Below are 6,000 nucleotides of genomic sequence, written 5' to 3'. Positions count from 1 at the left end.
GCTTACGAACTCGTATACTTCATCAGTGAAGAATATGACATCAGTTCATCAGATCAATTTCATCAACCAATAGAACAGATAAAACAGAAAGAGGACGTGAGAAATGAGGGTTCATTTCTTCATGATTAGCCTGCGTCCTTTCAGGCATTTTCAGGTCTCCAGCAAATTCTTCAGATGTTTTAGCACGTCTGGAGACCTGGCCCTGCATAAGAGATTAGTTCTTTTTCTTCACCACCAGGGTGGCAAAGAGTTCATCACTCTGCGAGCTCCATATGAGAAAGGTGGCATAGAAGCCAGTCCATTTCGTTTCACATAAGAGGAGTTAGGATAAGCATATGAATAAGCAGAGAAATACTTCGAAGACTTATGAACATAATGATTAGAAGAATAATGCTCATATTCATAGCCCTTGGCTCTTCCCTACGAAACAGAGTTGTTAGCACGATGATATTCATATGAGGACTTTGATCCTTTTGAGGAATTTGATCCACGTGAGGAATTTGGTCCGTATGAGGACTTGGATCCATATGAAGAATTGGGTCCATATGAAGAATTGGGTCCATATGAAGAATTTGATCTGGGGTTCCTGTTCTTCACTGGTGGTGTCATGAGGACATTCACCTGAAGATTTTCAAGGCACCTTTTGGGAACCCAGATTTTCTTCATAGGAGAACCGTTCCTGCAGTTAGTGCCAACATATCAAGCAAATACTTCACCATTCTGATTTTTGAACAATTTATAGTTGGAGTCAAATGACTCATCAGAAGAATGAGGAGATTCACATGTAAAGACAGATAAATTGGATGGATCAACTGGAGGTCCCTTTGCAGCAACCCATGAGGTTTTGGGGTATTGCTCAGGCTTCCAATATGTACCATCAGCATTGAGTTTCCTCTCAAAGGCAATACCCTCTTTCCTAGGGTTCCTATTGAGGATCTGCTTTTTAAGCACATCACAAAGAGTCCGATGCCCTTTGAGGCTTTTGTACATGCCTGTCATGTACAATTCCTTCAGCCCTGCATCATCAGTGATACTAGCAATGTCCTCAGATGAGGAATTAGTGATAGCAGAGACAGGTGAAAAATTTGTAGCAGAAGAAGCATTTGAACATTCAGGTGAAGAATTAGCAGATTCACGTTCAATGCATTTCAAACATGAAGGAACAAATTCTTCCTGAGAAGCGCTGATTTGTTGACCAAGTAATGAATTGCGCTCCTTCTGAAGATCTTCATAACTCACCCTTAGCTTTTCAAGATCTTGCTTTCTTTGAAGAAATTCATAAGAAAGCTTCTCATGATCAGATAAGATAGTGTTATGATGACCTTGAAGGTTGTCAAACCTAGACTGAAGTCTCTGAAGATTTTCAGTCAAGGTTTTAGTGCGATCCATTTCTTCACCCAACATATCATCACTTTTGTCTAGCATGTTTTGAACCTTTTCAAAAGCCTTTTGTTGTTTCACAGCAATCTTAGCAAGTTTAGAGTAGCTGGGCTTGAGGTTTTCATCAGGTTCATTCTCACTTGATTCAGAGGAGGTATATTTGAGTACCTTGGCACCCTAAGCCATGAAGCAATAGGTGGGAGCGTAGTCATCATTGCCTTCATCAGCCTTGTTGGTGAAGCCATTTTCTTCAGAGTTGAAGATAGACTTGCTGACGAATGCAGTAGCGAGAGCTAGACTCGCCACACCAGACTCGGACTCCTCAGATGCCTCCTCTTCCTCATGTTCCTCAGATTCAGCCTCAGAGTCCATTTCCTTGCCAATGAATGCCCGAGCCTCTTTGAGCTGCTCTTCTTGTGAGATGAACACTTCGAAGATTTTCATGATGAGGACTTTGAAGATTTTTCTTCTTCTTCACGTCATCAGAACTGTAATCCTTGTATTTCTTCTTCTTTGATTCCTTGTCCCACTAAGGACAATCTTGAATGTAGTGACCAGATTTCTTGCATTTGTGGCATAGCCTCTTCTTGTAGTCATTGGATGCAGAATCATTGCTCCTTGAGGATTTTCCAAAGCGACCACGTCTTGAGAACCTTTGGAATTTCTTCACAAGCAGTGCTAGCTCCTAGCTTAGTTCTTCAGGATCACCAAGGCTACTACCAGAATCTTCACCTTCAGATTCAGAGACGACCTTGGCTTTTAGGGCACGTGATCTGCCATAACTCGAACCATAGAGATCTCTCTTCTCAGCAAGCTGGAACTCATGAGTGTTTAGCCTCTCGAGTATATCAGCGGGATCAAGAGACTTGTAATCTCCACGTTCTTGTATCATCAGTGCCAGAGTATCAAATGAGGAATCAAGCGATCTCAGCAGTTTCTTCACTACCTCATGGTCGGTGATGTCAGCGGCACCAAGTGCTTGAAGCTCATTTGAGATGTCAGTGAGGCAATCGAAGGTTTGTTGAACATTTTCATTGTTGAGTATTTTGAAGCGGTTGAAGAGATTGCGAAGAACGTCAACACGAGAGTCACGCTGTGTTGAGAGTCCTTCATTGACTTTGGACAGCCTATCCTAGATAAGCTTGGCAGTTTCCAAAGCACTCACTCTTCCATATTGCCCTTTGCTCAGATGGCCACATATGATGTTCTTCGCTTGGGAGTCGAGTTGCTTGAATCTCTTCACATCAGAAGCATTCAGAGAAGGTGTGACTGAGGGAACACGATTTTCCACAACATACCAGAGATTGTTATCAATTGCCTCAAGATGCATTCGCATCTTATTCTTCCAGTAGGGGTAGTCCGTCCCATCGAAGGTAGGACACCCAGCAGAGACCTTGATCATACCTGCGGTCGACATAACTAAAACTCTAGGCGGTTAAACCATAATCACACAGAACAAGGGAGTACCTCGCTTGATACCAATTGAAAGTGCGTTATATCGACTAGAGGGGGTGAATAGGCGATTTTTATGAATTCTTCACTGAGAATTTGCGGGTGAGGAAATTCCTTAGCAAAGAACTACTTGCAGTGGAATAAGTACTCAAAAGTAAACATAACAGAACACAAGCATGGTCATCATGATGAAATGAAGACAAGCACAGAGTACAGAAAGCGTAAACATAGGTTAACACAGGATGAAGACAAACAGACTGAAGAATTTGAACTCAGGAAATTAAGAAAGTCCTCAGTCAAAGTCTTCAAACACAGATATAAACAAGTGAACAACACAGTTATGAGGAAATGAAAGAGTTGAGGGAATAGAACCAGTAAGCTGGGTGAAGACAATGATTTGGTAGACCAGTTCCAACTGCTGTCTCAGTTGTACGTCTGGTTGGAGCGGCTAGGTATTTAAACCTGAGGACACACAGTCCCGAACACACAATCCTCACCGTAATCTCCTTGAGCTAAGGTCACACAGACCTCGCCCAATCACTCGTGGTAAGTCTTCAGGTGACTTCCAAACCTTCACAAACTCGATCACTTGGCGATCCACAATTTCCTCTTGGATGCTCAGACTATGACGCCTAACCGTCTGGAAGAAGCACAGTCTTCAAAGGTAACAAGCGGCGGATCCACGCAGGATCAATCTCTTCAGTGATGCTCAATCACTTTGGGTTTGTAGGTGTTTGGATTTGGGTTTTCCTCACTCGATGATTTTCGCTCAAAGTCCTCGGAGGATGGGATGCTCTCAAATGACAAGTGCAGTTTCTCTCGCAGCAGCCAACCAGCTAGTGGTTGTAGGGGGCGGCTATTTATAGCCTAGGGAGCAGTCCGACATGATAAGACATAAATGCCCTTCAATAATGTGACCGTTAGGTGGGTAGATATTTTGGGACAGCTGGCACAAGGCACAGCAACGGTCAAAAATTTGAGTATCAAATTCCTCAGGGCTATCATGTTCCTCACAGTGTAGGCAATCCGCACTGGCGAATTCCTAACTCCTCAGTCAGAATTAATTCCTCAGAGACCAGAAGAACTTCGTCTCTGTCACTGAAGAATAGGACTGAACTGTATGAGATTTCCAATGGCTTCACTCGAAGGGATTGGTAGGTGTAGGATTTTGAGTTGAGCATCACGTGGAAATTTTTCTTTAGTATTTCCTCGACCCCCTTTAACAGTACGGTGTTTCCTATGACTCAAGAAAGAGAAAATGAAACTACGAAAACAAAAGTCTTCACGCTTCATGTTTCTCGAATGGATACCTAGTCTTCAAGGTCACACCAATTTCTTCACTTTCGAAGTCTTCAGAAAGTCTTCAGAAATCCAAAGTCTTCAGTCGAAGAACTTCATTTTAGGGGTCGACTTTCACTATAAATATGAAACTCCTCATAGACTTATAGACCTGTGTACACTCATAAACACATTAGTCCCTTAACCTATAAGTCTTCAATACACCAAAATCACTAAGGGGCACTAGATGCACTTACAGTTCATGATTCTCTTACAGTGGGTGGCGAGAGTGACAGAAACCTATACCCGAGTAAGGGGGTTGTTGCGTCTGGGAGTAAAGAGGACTTGATACTTAATGCTATGGTTCGGTTTTACCTTAATGATCTTTGGTAGTTGCGGATGCTTGCTAGAGTTCCAATCATAATTGCATATAATCCAAGTATGGAAAGTATGTTAGCTTACGCCTCTCCCTCACATAAAATTGCAATAATGGTTACCGGTCTAGTTATCGGTTGCCTAGGGACAAATAACTTTCTTGTGTGACAAAAGATTTCTACTAAACAACTAAATTTTATTATCTTGCATTTTATTGATAGTTTTATTCTCCCAAAGTACTTATAGTTTCATTCTTGTTCTAGGTAAAGCAAACATTAAGTGTGCGTAGAGTTGTATCGGTGGTCGATAGAATTTGAGGGAATATTTGTTCTACCTTTAGCTCCTCGTTGGGTTTGTCACTCTTACTTATCGAAAAATGCTACAAACGATCCCCTATACTTGTGGGTTATCAAGACCTTTTTGGCGCCATTGCCAAGGAGCAATAGCGTGGGGTGATATTCTCGTGTGTGCTTGTTTGCTTTATCACTAAGTAGTTTTTATTTTGTGCTCTTGTTTTCTGTCTTTAGTTATGGGTAGGAAACGCAAAATACCAAAAAAAATAGTTGTACCTACTAAACCAATGGTGGAAGAACCACCCAAAATCTATCATACTGCTAAAGCTTTCTACTTGGATCATCTTCGATCCATTTGTGCTCGTGCTTAAAACCTAACTAATTTAGTTGAGGGGAGATCATAAAATTGCAAGAAACTGTTTATACTGTGCATTGGCATTTACTTGATGTGCATGAATTGTTCTTTTATGACATGCTGATGCATAGGAAGAGAGTTAGACTTCGTTATTGCTTGATATATGTTGCTTTGTGATCACTACTAAAGTACAAATCATTGTTGATTAAAATTGAATTTGATATACCTTGGGATACAGGTGGATTAATTACTTGAGCATTTTATGCCTAGCTTAATGACTTTAAAGAAATCGCTGCGAGGGAGACAACCCGGAAGTTTTAAAGAGTCATTTCATTCTGTTGTGTGCATTTATAAAATTTAAAAACAAAAAAAATATAAAGGGAAACCTAAAACTTTTTCAAAAGGAAAAGTGCAAGTGAGAGAGACGAGCATTGTTAAAGTGGGAGGTGAACGTTAAAAGGACTCCAACTCTATCTATCTATATCTCTATGACTTGTAGATGAAGAGAAGAGAGGGGCGCACGTTACAATCTAACGTGCACAGATATTACAATGTTTATCATTAAAAACACTGATAATGGTGAGGAATCACATGTGACGGTGCGTGCTGGATGTGTCTGTCAGGGCCAACTTATCATATTTTAGCTTGTCCATACTAAAATAGGAAGGAAAAGACGAATTAGGTGGATAAATACAGTCTCAAGCATGTGCCTAAAATACTTCCTATGATGTTTTTTATTGTTGAGACAATGCAGTGTACATGGTGCATTCAGTCAACTAACGATACTATACTCCCAGAGCATGTGATGGCAAGCAGGAGGTAGTTAACAGCCTGGTCAGGCCAAGCCATGGTAGGAAGGCGACGAGG

This window comes from Aegilops tauschii, chromosome 2 (assembly GCF_002575655.3).
Source record: "Aegilops tauschii subsp. strangulata cultivar AL8/78 chromosome 2, Aet v6.0, whole genome shotgun sequence".
Classification (NCBI taxonomy): Eukaryota; Viridiplantae; Streptophyta; class Magnoliopsida; order Poales; family Poaceae; genus Aegilops; species Aegilops tauschii.
The sequence above is the reverse complement of the archived record's forward strand: the minus strand, read 5'-3'. Positions refer to the sequence as shown.